Here is a 12,179-nt window from a genome sequence, read left to right on the forward strand (position 1 = left end):
ACGTGTCCTCAATTCTGCTCTATCTTCATGAAAGATCAAATAAAGGCTCTTGTGATACTGCATGGTTTGTACTGTTTTCCATGTGCTCCCAGATCTTTCAAGCAAGTAGCATGGTCAAGAAAGTTCTGTTTGAAAAGAAACAAACATTTACTGTCATTGTTATGCAAATAAACTTACATTAAAGCTAACAAGAAAGCACACTCGTTCTGTCTTTAAACTGATAAAAGAAACCCCAATAATATGGGGCATGCAAAAATTGAGATAAAACTCAGTTTTGCTCCTCTCCACGGAAATCTTTAATAAAAGGCGAAATATTTGTTAGTTCTGAAGAGAAACCAGAGCATGACCAAGATTCCACCTGTCGCCTGAGTGCCATGCCAGCAGTTCTCATTCAGCTCAAAGTAAGCACCCAATTTGAATGAAAGAAAGCAGATTTCTCACCAGGCTTCCCCTTGCTATAAACATCGTTTGTACTCTTTTCCATGTGCTCCCAGATCTTTCAAACAATTAGTGTGGTCAAGAAAGTTCTGTTTGAAAAGAAACAAACATTTACTGTCATTTCTATGCAAATGAGCTTACATTAAAGCACACTCGTTCTATCTTTAAACCGATAAAATAAAACCCCAATAAGATGGGGCATGCAAAAATTGAGATAAAACTCCGTTTTGTTCCTCTCCACGGAAATCTTTAGTAAAAGGCGAAAGATTTGTTCGTTCTGAAGAGAAACCACAGCATGACCAAGATTCTACCTGTCGCCTGAGTGCCATGCCAGCAGTCCTCATTCAGCTCAAAGTGAGCACCCAATTTGAAAGAAAGAAAGCAGATTTCTCACCAGGCTTCCCCTTGCTATAAACATGGTTTGTACTCTTTTCCATGTGCTCCCAGATCTTTCAAGCAATTAGTATAGTCAAGAAAGTTCTGTTTGAAAAGAAACTAACATTTACTGTCATTTCTATGCAAATGAGCTTACATTAAAGCACACTCGTTCTATCTTTAAACTGATAAAAGAAACCCCAATAAGACGGGGCATGCAAAAATTGAGATAAAACTCAGTTTTGCTCCTCTCCACGGAAATCTTTAGTAAAAGGCGAAAGATTTGTTCGTTCTGAAGAGAAACCAGAGCATGACCAAGATTCCACCTGTCGCCTGAGTGCCATGCCAGCAGTCCTCATTCAGCTCAAAGTGAGCACCCAATTTGAAAGAAAGAAAGCAGATTTCTCACCAGGCTTCCCCTTGCTATAAGCATGGTTTGTACTCTTTTCCACGTGCTCCCAGATCTTTCAAGCAATTAGTATGGTCAAGAAAGTTCTGCTTGAAAAGAAACAGACATTTATTGTCATTGTTATGCAAATAAACTTACATTAAAGCTAACAAGAAAGCACACTCGTTCTGTCTTTAATCCGATAAAAGAAACCCCAATAATATGGGGCATGCAAAAATTGAGATAAAACTCAGTTTTGCTCCTCTCCACGGAAATCTTTAGTAAAAGGCGAAAGATTTGTTCGTTCTGAAGAGAAACCAGAGCATGACCAAGATTCCACCTGTCGCCTGAGTGCCGTGCCAGCAGTCCTCATTCAGATCAAAGTGAGCGCCCAATTTGAAAGAAAGCAGATTTCTCACCTGTCTTCTCCTTGCTATAAGCATGGTTTGTACTGTATTCCATGTGCTCCCAGATCTTTCAAGCAAGTAGCATGCTCAAGAAAGTTCTGTTTGAAAAGAAACAAACATTTACTGTCATTTCTATGCAAATGAGCTTACATTAAAGCACACTCATTCTATCTTTAAACCGATAAAAGAAACCCCAAAAAGATGGGGCATGCAAAAATTGAGATAAAACTCGGTTTTGCTCCTCTCCACGGAAATCTTTAGTAAAAGGCGAAAGATTTGTTCGTTCTGAAGAGAAACCAGAGCATGACCAAGATTTTTATCTGAAAATATGTGTTCTCCCTGCAGTTGTTGTCCCCAGATGAGAGTTCCCTTGTGCTGCCTCAGTTGAATCTCCTTTACTTGACAGGGGGATGCTCGAGCAGCGACCCTCCCCAGCTCTAGCCCAACTCCTACTTACCTGCCAGGTGAGATACTATGATCATGAAGGTGCTTCTCCCAGGGCAAGGCTCACCCATTGCACTCTGGGTGTGCTGCTTCTGCGATTTCCCCAAATGTGGGAAACTTGACTGCATAATTTGTGTTTCCCCTGGTCGGCTCTTGTATAATTCAGATCTCTTTGTCTCAGGTCTCTCTCCAGCCTAGTTTGCTGTCTGTTTCCACTTCTCTTTTCTTGAGCCGCTCCCTTCTATGCCCTTGCGCACTATCCTGACTTCTCCCGTCTGCTTACTTCGTGCCTTCCAACGCACAATGCAAACTACAGGTAGTGCTGCAGGACCCACACCCTTTTACTTGCCTTACAGAGCGTCTCTGGAGCAGTTACAGTGCCCAGCTGCTGCAAGAAATCAGCTTGAATGCTTCAGGGGCTGGGGAATAGCCAACATGAGCCCCACACCGAAGGAGGGTGGAGGTGTGTAATGCGAACTAGGGGTCATCCAAGCGCCGCAAAAGGCCGCCATGCCCTGCACGCCCCTTGTCTCTTTTCATATGCAGACGAGGGTTGAAGCCATTTTTGACCCACTGTTTGGATGACATCACCATATGCAAATCCATCTGCTGCAGGCCTTCCCCCAGGAATGCTTGCACTAGTTGTTGCATTTGGTTTGTTGTTTGGGGGTGCTTCAGTATTAGGCAGCCTTCTGCCCTCCCATGTTCATCTGAAAATATGTGTTCTCCCTGCAGTTGTTGTCCCCAGATGAGAGTTCCCTTGTGCTGCCTCAGTTGAATCTCCTTTACTTGACAGAGATGTGCCTGAGCAGCGGCCCTCCCCTGCCCTGTCCCAAATCATACTTATTTTGCATAGGCGATACCATGGTCATGAAGATTGTTCTCCCAGGGTGAGGTTCATTCATTGCATTCTGGGTATGCTGACCCCTGTGATTTCCCCAAATGTGGGAAACTCGACTGCATTATTTGTGGTAGTGGGGGACTGTGTTTGTGCTTTCCTCTGGTCAGCTCTGGTAAAAATCAGATTTCTTTATCTCAGATCTTCCTCTAGCCTTGTTCTTCTTTCGAGAGTTCCCTTGTGCTGCCTCAGTTGGATCTCTTTCACTTAACAGGGGGGGTGCCCGAGCAGCGACCCTCCCCAGCTCTAGCCCAACTCATACTTACCTGCCAGGTGAGATACTATGATCATGAAGGTGCTTCTCCCAGGGCAAGGCTCACCCATTGCACTCTGGTTGTGCTGCCCCTGCGATTTCCCCAAATGTGGGAAACTTGACTGCATAATTTGTGTTTCCCTTGGTCGGCTCTCGTATAATTCAGATCTCTTTGTCTCAGGTCTCTCTCCAGCCTAGTTTGCTGTCTGTTTCCACTTCTCTTTTCTTGAGCCGCTCCCTTCTATGCCCTTGCGCACTATCCTGACTTCTCCCGTCTGCTTACTTCGTGCCTTCCAACGCACAATGCAAACTACAGGTAGTGCTGCAGGGCCCACACCCTTTTACTTGCCTTACAGAGCAGCTCTGGAGCAGTTACAGTGCCCAGCTGCTGCAAGAAATCAGCTTGAATGCTTCAGGGGCTGGGGCATAGCCAACATGAGCCCCACACCGAAGGAGGGTGGAGGTGTGTAATGCGAACTAGGGGTCATCCAAGTGCCGCAAAAGGCCGCCATGCCCTGCACGCCCCTTTTCTCTTTTCATATGCAGACGAGGGTTGAAGCCAACTTTGACCCACTGCTTGGATGGCATCACCATATGCAAATCCATCTGCTGCAGGCCTTCCCCCAGGAATGCTTGCACTAGTTGTTGCATTTGGTTTGTTGTTTGGGGGTGCTTCAGTATTAGGCAGCCTTCTGCCCTCCCATGTTCATCTGAAAATATGTGTTCTCCCTGCAGTTGTTGTCCCCAGATGAGAGTTCCCTTGTGCTGCCTCAGTTGAATCTCCTTTACTTGACAGAGATGTGCCTGAGCAGCGGCCCTCCCCAGCCCTATCCCAAATCATACTTATTTTGCATAGGAGAGACCATGGTGTTGAAGATTGTTCTCCCAGGGTGAGTTTCATTCATTGCATTCTGGGTATGCTGACCCCTGTGATTTCCCCAAATGTGGGAAACTCAACTGCATTATTTGTGGTAGTGGGGGACTGTGTTTGTGCTTTCCTCTGGTCAGCTCTGGTAAAAGTCAGATTTCTTTGTTTCAGTTCTTCCTCTAGCCTTGTTCTTCTTTCGAGAGTTCCCTTGTGCTGCCTCAGTTGGATCTCCTTCACTTGACAGGGGGGTGCCCGAGCAGCGACCCTCCCCAGCTCTAGCCCAACTTCTACTTACCTGCCAGGTGAGATACTATAATCATGAAGGTGCTTCTCCCAGGGCAAGGCTCACCCATTGCACTCTGGATGTGCTGCCCCTGCGATTTCCCCAAATGTGGGAAACTTGACTGCATAATTTGTGTTTCCCCTGGTCGGCTCTCGTATAATTCAGATCTCTTTGTCTCAGGTCTCTCTCCAGCCTAGTTTGCTGTCTGTTTCCACTTCTCTTTTCTTAAGCCGCTCCATTCTATGGCCTTGCGCACTATCCTTACTTCTCCCGTCTGCTTACTTTGTGCCTTCCAATGCACAATGCAAACTACAGGTAGTGCTGCAGGGCCCACACCCTTTTACTTGCCGTACAGAGCAGCTCTGGAGCTGTTACAGTGCCCAGCTACTGCAAGAAATCAGCTTGAATGCTTCAGGGGCTGGGGCATAGCCAACATGAGCCCCACACCGAAGGAGGGTGGAGGTGTTTAATGCGAACTAGGGGTCATCCAAGGGCCGCAAAAGGCCGCCATGCCCTGCACGCCCCTTTTCTCTTTTCATATGCAGACGAGGGTTGAAGCCAACTTTGACCCACTGCTTGGATGACATCACCATATGCAAATCCATCTGCTGCAGGCCTTCCCCCAGGAATGCTTGCACTAGTTGTTGCATTTGGTTTGTTGTTTGGGGGTGCTTCAGTATTAGGCAGCCTTCTGCCCTCCCATGTTCATCTGAAAATATGTGTTCTCCCTGCAGTTGTTGTCCCCAGATGAGAGTTCCCTTATGCTGCCTCAGTTGAATCTCCTTTACTTGACAGAGATGTGCCTGAGCAACGGCCCTCCCCAGCCCTATCCCAAATCATACTTATTTTGCATAGGAGATACCATGGTCATGAAGATTATTCTCCCAGTGTGAGGTTCATTCATTGCATTCTGGGTATGCTGACCCCTGTGATTTCCCCAAATGTGTGAAACTCGACAGCATTATTTGTGGTAGTGGGGGACTGTGTTTGTGTTTTCCTCTGGTCAGCTCTGGTCAGCTCTGGTAAAAGTCAGATTTCTTTGTCTCAGATCTTCCTCTAGCCTTGTTCTTCTTTCGAGAATTCCCTTGTGCTGCCTCAGTTGGATCTCCTTCACTTGACAGGGGGGTACTCGAGCAGCGACCCTCCCCAGCTCTAGCCCAACTCCTACTTACCTGCCAGGTGAGAAACTATGATCACGTAGGTGCTTCTCCCAGGGCAAGGCTCACCCATTGCACTCTGGGTGTGCTGCTCCTGCGATTTCCCCAAATGTGGGAAACTTGACTGCATAATTTGTGTTTCCCCTGGTCGGCTCTCGTATAATTCAGATCTCTTTGTCTCAGGTCTCTCTCCAGCCTAGTTTGCTGTCTGTTTCCACTTCTCTTTTCTTAAGTGCCTTCCAATGCACAATGCAAACTACAGGTAGTGCTGCAGGGCCCACACCCTTTTACTTGCCGTACAGAGCAGCTCTGGAGCTGTTACAGTGCCCAGCTGCTGCAAGAAATCAGCTTGAATGCTTCAGGGGCTGGGGCATAGCCAACATGAGCCCCACACCGAAGGAGGGTGGGGGTGTTTAATGCGAACTAAGGGTCATCCAAGCGCCGCAAAAGGCCGCCATGCCCTGCATACCCCTTTTCTCTTTTCATATGCAGATGAGGGTTCCAGCAAACTTTGGCCCACTGCTTGGATGACATCACCGTATGCAAATCCGTCTTCTGCAGAACTTCCCCCAGGAATGCTTGTACTAGTTGTTGCATTTGGTTTGTTGTTTGGGGGTGCTTCAGTATTAGGCAGCCTTCTGCCCTCCCATGTTCATCTGAAAATATGTGTTCTCCCTGCAGTTGTTGTCCCCAGATGGGAGTTCCCTTGTGCTGCCTCTGTTGAATCTCCTTTACTTGACAGAGATGTGCCTGAGCAGCGGCCCTCCCCAGCCCTATCCCAAATCATACTTATTTTGCATAGGAGATACCATGGTCATGAAGATTGTTCTCCGAGGGTGAGGTTCATTCATTGCATTTTGGGTATGCTGACCCCTGTGATTTCCCCAAATGTGGGAAACTCGACTGCATTATTTGTGGTAGTGGGGGACTGTGTTTGTGCTTTCCTCTGGTCAGCTCTGGTAAAAGTCAGATTTCTTTGTCTCAGATTTTCCTCTAGCCTTGTTCTTCTTTCGAGAGTTCCCTTGTGCTGCCTCAGTTGGATCTCCTTCACTTGACAGGGGGGTACCCGAGCAGCAACCCTCCCCAGCTCTAGCCCAACTCCTACTTACCTGCCAGGTGAGATACTATGATCATGAAGGTGCTTCTCCCAGGGCAAGGCTCACCCATTGCACTCTGGGTGTGCTGCTCCTGCGATTTCCCCAAATGTGGGACACTTGACTGCATAATTTGTGTTTCCCCTGGTCGGCTCTCGTATAATTTAGATCTCTTTGTCTCAGGTCTCTCTCCAGCCTAGTTTGCTGCCTGTTTCCACTTCTCTTTTCTTGAGCCGCTCCCTTCTATGCCCTTGCGCACTATCCTGACTTCTCCCGTCTGCTTACTTTGTGCCTTCCAACGCACAATGCGAACTACAGGTAGTGCTGCAGGGCCCACACCCTTTTACTTGCCTTACAGAGCAGCTCTGGAGCTGTTACAGTGCCCAGCTGCTGCAAGAAATCATCTTGAATACTTCAGGGGTGTGGCCATACCTGTAATCTGCAGCCAGTAAAATTGATTGCAAGCCTTGGGAGTGAACCCAAAATTGCAATCAATGTAGCTGGTAAATCATTAAACTTTCTTGTAGACACAGGGGCGGCCAAATCAGTGATAAATTCGACAGTGGGCATGAGAACCACTGGTAGGACAATTCCAGCCATAGGAGTAACAGGAGTAGTCCAGCATTACCCTGTTAGCAAACCAGCAGAGATTACAATAGGGCCGTTACATACCAAGCATTCCTTTTTGCTGGCTGCATCGGCACCGACCAATCTCCTGGGTAGAGACTTACTGTGTAAAATGGGGTGCGTCATTTATTGTACTCCTGAAGGTGTATTCTTGGACATACCTGAGAATCACGCTCAGGAAGTGCGAGACATGTTAGATTCCCCATCAAAATTAATGTCACATACCATTATGACAAATAGGACTCCATCCCAAGTAGAAGAAATGACATCTCAGATACCAGAGTCACTTTGGACAAAAGATGGACAGGACACTGGATTAATGGCAAACGTAGCTCCAGTAGTTGTACAAGTAAAAGATGGTAGGATATGCTTCATCTACACGTTATAGCCCTGAATTTTCCAATGCCTAGCTCTTTGCAAAAGAGAGATATTGGCAAGGAAAAGCTGTATTGTACCTTTGCATTTTTCTCCCAAACGAAAGACACTAGAATGAAAATTTTAAAGCCTACTGTTAGTGCTTCATCTACACGTTATAGCCCTGAATTTTCCAATGCCTAGCTCTTTGCAAAAGAGAGATATCGGCAAGGAAAAGCTGTATTGTACCTTTGCATTTTTCTCCCAAACGAAAGACACTAGAATGAAAATTTTAAAGCCTCCTGTTAGTGCTTCATCTACACGTTATAGCCCTGAATTTTCCAATGCCTATCTCTTTGCAAAAGAGAGATATCGGCAAGGAAAAGCTGTATTGTACCTTTGCATTTTTCTCCCAAACGAAGGACACTAGGATGACAATTTTAAAGCCTCCTATTAGTGCTTCATCTACACGTTATAGCCCTGAATTTTCCAATGCCTATCTCTTTGCAAAAGAGAGATATCGGCAAGGAAAAGCTGTATTGTACCTTTGCATTTTTCTCCCAAACGAAGGACATTAGAATGAAAATTTTAAAGCCTCCTGTTAGTGCTTCATCTACACGTTATAGCCCTGAATTTTCCAATGCCTATCTCTTTGCAAAAGAGAGATATCGGCAAGGAAAAGCTGTATTGTACCTTTGCATTTTTCTCCCAAACGAAAGACACTAGAATGAAAATTTTAAAGCCTCCTGTTAGTGCTTCATCTACACGTTATAGCCCTGCATTTTCCAATGCCTATCTCTTTGCAAAAGAGAGATATCGGCAAGGAAATGCTGTATTGTACCTTTGCATTTTTCTCCCAAACGAAAGACACTAGAATGAAAATTTTAAAGCCTCCTGTTAGTGCTTCATCTACACGTTATAGCCCTGCATTTTCCAATGCCTATCTCTTTGCAAAAGAGAGATATCGGCAAGGAAAAGCTGCATTGTACCTTTGCATTTTTCTCCCAAACGAAAGACACTAGAATGAAAATTGTAAAGCCTCCTGTTAGTGCTTCATCTACACGTTATAGCCCTGCATTTTCCAATGCCTAGCTCTTTGCAAAAGAGAGATATTGGCAAGGAAAAGCTGTATTGTACCTTTGCATTTTTCTCCCAAACGAAGGACACTAGAATGAAAATTTTAAAGCCTCCTGTTAGTGCTTCATCTACACGTTATAGCCCTGAATTTTCCAATGCCTATCTCTTTGCAAAAGAGAGATATCGGCAAGGAAAAACTGTATTGTACCTTTGCATTTTTCTCCCAAACGAAAGACACTAGAATGAAAATTTTAAAACCTCCTGTTAGTGCTTCATCTACACGTTATAGCCCTGAATTTTCCAATGCCTAGCTCTTTGCAAAAGAGAGATATTGGCAAGGAAAAGCTGTATTGTACCTTTGCATTTTTCTCCCAAACGAAAGACACTAGAATGAAAATTTTAAAGCCTACTGTTAGTGCTTCATCTACACGTTATAGCCCTGAATTTTCCAATGCCTAGCTCTTTGCAAAAGAGAGATATCGGCAAGGAAAAGCTGTATTGTACCTTTGCATTTTTCTCCCAAACGAAAGACACTAGAATGAAAATTTTAAAGCCTCCTGTTAGTGCTTCATCTACACGTTATAGCCCTGAATTTTCCAATGCCTATCTCTTTGCAAAAGAGAGATATCGGCAAGGAAAAGCTGTATTGTACCTTTGCATTTTTCTCCCAAACGAAGGACACTAGAATGAAAATTTTAAAGCCTCCTATTAGTGCTTCATCTACACGTTTTAGCCCTGAATTTTCCAATGCCTATCTCTTTGCAAAAGAGAGATATCGGCAAGGAAAAGCTGTATTGTACCTTTGCATTTTTCTCCCAAACGAAAGACACTAGAATGAAAATTTTAAAGCCTCCTGTTAGTGCTTCATCTACACGTTATAGCCCTGAATTTTCCAATGCCTATCTCTTTGCAAAAGAGAGATATCGGCAAGGAAATGCTGTATTGTACCTTTGCATTTTTCTCCCAAACGAAAGACACTAGAATGAAAATTTTAAAGCCTCCTGTTAGTGCTTCATCTACACGATATAGCCCTGCATTTTCCAATGCCTATCTCTTTGCAAAAGAGAGATATCGGCAAGGAAAAGCTGCATTGTACCTGTGCATTTTTCTCCCAAACGAAAGACACTAGAATGAAAATTGTAAAGCCTCCTGTTAGTGCTTCATCTACACGTTATAGCCCTGCATTTTCCAATGCCTAGCTCTTTGCAAAAGAGAGATATTGGCAAGGAAAAGCTGTATTGTACCTTTGCATTTTTCTCCCAAACGAAAGACACTAGAATGAAAATTTTAAAGCCTCCTGTTAGTGCTTCATCTACACGTTATAGCCCTGAAGTTTCCAATGCCTATCTCTTTGCAAAAGAGAGATATCGGCAAGGAAAAGCAGCATTGTACTTTTGCATTTTTCTCCCAAACGAAAGACACTAGAATGAAAATTTTAAAGCCTCCTGTTAGTGCTTCATCTACACGTTATAGCCCTGAATTTTCCAATCCCTAGCTCTTTGCAAAAGAGAGATATTGGCAAGGAAAAGCTGTATTGTACCTTTGCATTTTTCTCCCAAACGAAGGACACTAGATTGAAAATTTTAAAGCCTCCTATTAGTGCTTCATCTACACGTTATAGCCCTGAATTTTCCAATGCCTAGCTCTTTGCAAAAGAGAGATATCGGCAAGGAAAAGCTGTATTGTACCTTTGCATTTTTCTCCCAAACGAAAGACACTAGAATGAAAATTTTAAAGCCTCCTGTTAGTGCTTCATCTACACGTTATAGCCCTGAATTTTCCAATGCCTATCTCTTTGCAAAAGAGAGATATCGGCAAGGAAAAGCTTTATTGTACCTTTGCATTTTTCTCTAAAACGAAAGAAACTAGAATGAAAATTTTAAAGCCTCCTGTTAGTGCTTCATCTACACGTTATAGCCCTGAATTTTCCAATGCCTATCTCTTTGCAAAAAAGAGATATCGGCAAGGAAAAGCTGTATTGTACCTTTGCATTTTTCTCCCAAACGAAGGACACTAGAATGAAAATTTAAAAGCCTCCTGTTAGTGCTTCATCTACACGGTATAGCCCTGAATTTTCCAATGCCTAGCTCTTTGCAAAAGAGAGATATTGGCAAGGAAAAGCTGTATTGTACCTTTGCATTTTTCTCCCAAACGAAGGACACTATAATGAAAATTTTAAAGCCTCCTGTTAGTGCTTCATCTACAAGGTATAGCCCTGAATTTTCCAATGCCTAGCTCTTTGCAAAAGAGAGATATCGGCAAGGAAATGCTGTATTGTACCTTTGCATTTTTCTCCCAAACGAAAGACACTAGAATGAAAATTTTAAAGCCTACTGTTAGTGCTTCATCTACACGTTATAGTCCTGCATTTTCCAATGCCTATCTCTTTGCAAAAGAGAGATATCGGCAAGGAAAAGCTGCATTGTACTTTTGCATTTTTCTCCCAAACGAAAGACACTAGAATGAAAATTTTAAAGCCTCCTGTTAGTGCTTCATCTACACGTTATAGCCCTGAATTTTCCAATGCCTAGCTCTTTGCAAAAGAGAGATATTGGCAAGGAAAAGCTGTATTGTACCTTTGCATTTTTCTCCCAAACGAAAGACACTAGAATGAAAATTTTAAAGCCTCCTGTTAGTGCTTCATCTACACGTTATAGCCCTGAATTTTCCAATGCCTATCTCTTTGCAAAAGAGAGATATCGGCAAGGAAAAACTGTATTGTACCTTTGCATTTTTCTCCCAAACGAAAGACACTAGAATGAAAATTTTAAAGCCTCCTGTTAGTGCTTCATCTACACGTTATAGCCCTGAATTTTCCAATGCCTATCTCTTTGTAAAAGAGAGATATCGGCAAGGAAAAGCTGTATTGTACCTTTGCATTTTTCTCCCAAACGAAGGACACTAGAATGAAAATTTAAAAGCCTCCTGTTTAGTGCTTCATCTACACGGTATAGCCCTGAATTTTCCAATGCCTAGCTCTTTGCAAAAGAGAGATATTGGCAAGGAAAAGCTGTATTGTACCTTTGCATTTTTCTCCCAAACGAAGGACACTAGAATGAAAATTTTAAAGCCTCCTGTTAGTGCTTCATCTACACGTTATAGCCCTGAATTTTCCAATGCCTATCTCTTTGCAAAAGAGAGATATCGGCAAGGAAAAACTGTATTGTACCTTTGCATTTTTCTCCCAAACGAAAGACACTAGAATGAAAATTTTAAAGCCTCCTGTTAGTGCTTCATCTACACGTTATAGCCCTGAATTTTCCAATGCCTAGCTCTTTGCAAAAGAGAGATATTGGCAAGGAAAAGCTGTATTGTACCTTTGCATTTTTCTCCCAAACTAAAGACACTAGAATGAAAATGTTAAAGCCTACTGTTAGTGCTTCATCTACACGTTATAGCCCTGAATTTTCCAATGCCTAGCTCTTTGCAAAAGAGAGATATCGGCAAGGAAAAGCTGTATTGTACCTTTGCATTTTTCTCCCAAACGAAAGACACTAGAATGAAAATTTTAAAGCC

General features: G+C 43.7%; 13 non-coding genes and 1 pseudogene across 13 annotated transcripts; 9 read left to right on the top strand and 5 right to left on the bottom strand.

Annotated features, from left to right (window-relative positions):
• Positions 1-228: 228 nt before the first annotated feature.
• Positions 229-344, bottom strand: LOC135016801 (U5 spliceosomal RNA). The gene has a single exon (XR_010214795.1). It is a non-coding gene; the product is annotated as a U5 spliceosomal RNA (small nuclear RNA).
• Positions 345-619: 275 nt separating this feature from the next.
• LOC135016775 (U5 spliceosomal RNA) lies at positions 620-735 on the bottom strand. Its single transcript, XR_010214769.1, has one exon. It is a non-coding gene; the product is annotated as a U5 spliceosomal RNA (small nuclear RNA).
• A 274-nt stretch (positions 736-1,009) lies between these two features.
• On the bottom strand, positions 1,010-1,125 carry LOC135016763 (U5 spliceosomal RNA). The gene has a single exon (XR_010214757.1). It is a non-coding gene; the product is annotated as a U5 spliceosomal RNA (small nuclear RNA).
• A 286-nt stretch (positions 1,126-1,411) lies between these two features.
• LOC135016757 (U5 spliceosomal RNA) lies at positions 1,412-1,527 on the bottom strand. Its single transcript, XR_010214751.1, has one exon. It is a non-coding gene; the product is annotated as a U5 spliceosomal RNA (small nuclear RNA).
• Positions 1,528-1,797: 270 nt separating this feature from the next.
• On the bottom strand, positions 1,798-1,913 carry LOC135016761 (U5 spliceosomal RNA). The gene has a single exon (XR_010214755.1). It is a non-coding gene; the product is annotated as a U5 spliceosomal RNA (small nuclear RNA).
• A 144-nt stretch (positions 1,914-2,057) lies between these two features.
• On the top strand, positions 2,058-2,220 carry LOC135016701 (U1 spliceosomal RNA). The gene has a single exon (XR_010214710.1). It is a non-coding gene; the product is annotated as a U1 spliceosomal RNA (small nuclear RNA).
• A 671-nt stretch (positions 2,221-2,891) lies between these two features.
• On the top strand, positions 2,892-3,055 carry LOC135016825 (U1 spliceosomal RNA). The gene has a single exon (XR_010214818.1). It is a non-coding gene; the product is annotated as a U1 spliceosomal RNA (small nuclear RNA).
• Positions 3,056-3,208: 153 nt separating this feature from the next.
• Positions 3,209-3,371, top strand: LOC135016681 (U1 spliceosomal RNA). The gene has a single exon (XR_010214693.1). It is a non-coding gene; the product is annotated as a U1 spliceosomal RNA (small nuclear RNA).
• Positions 3,372-4,042: 671 nt separating this feature from the next.
• On the top strand, positions 4,043-4,206 carry LOC135016640 (U1 spliceosomal RNA). The gene has a single exon (XR_010214654.1). It is a non-coding gene; the product is annotated as a U1 spliceosomal RNA (small nuclear RNA).
• A 152-nt stretch (positions 4,207-4,358) lies between these two features.
• LOC135016720 (U1 spliceosomal RNA) lies at positions 4,359-4,521 on the top strand. Its single transcript, XR_010214725.1, has one exon. It is a non-coding gene; the product is annotated as a U1 spliceosomal RNA (small nuclear RNA).
• Positions 4,522-5,192: 671 nt separating this feature from the next.
• On the top strand, positions 5,193-5,356 carry LOC135016669 (U1 spliceosomal RNA). Its single transcript, XR_010214681.1, has one exon. It is a non-coding gene; the product is annotated as a U1 spliceosomal RNA (small nuclear RNA).
• A 162-nt stretch (positions 5,357-5,518) lies between these two features.
• Positions 5,519-5,681, top strand: LOC135016698 (U1 spliceosomal RNA). The gene has a single exon (XR_010214707.1). It is a non-coding gene; the product is annotated as a U1 spliceosomal RNA (small nuclear RNA).
• Positions 5,682-6,296: 615 nt separating this feature from the next.
• Positions 6,297-6,460, top strand: LOC135016791 (U1 spliceosomal RNA). Its single transcript, XR_010214785.1, has one exon. It is a non-coding gene; the product is annotated as a U1 spliceosomal RNA (small nuclear RNA).
• Positions 6,461-6,612: 152 nt separating this feature from the next.
• Positions 6,613-6,754, top strand: LOC135016709 (U1 spliceosomal RNA; annotated as a pseudogene).
• The last annotated feature ends 5,425 nt before the right edge of the window (positions 6,755-12,179 follow it).

Source organism: Pseudophryne corroboree, unplaced genomic scaffold (genome assembly GCF_028390025.1).
Source record: "Pseudophryne corroboree isolate aPseCor3 unplaced genomic scaffold, aPseCor3.hap2 scaffold_302, whole genome shotgun sequence".
Classification (NCBI taxonomy): Eukaryota; Metazoa; Chordata; class Amphibia; order Anura; family Myobatrachidae; genus Pseudophryne; species Pseudophryne corroboree.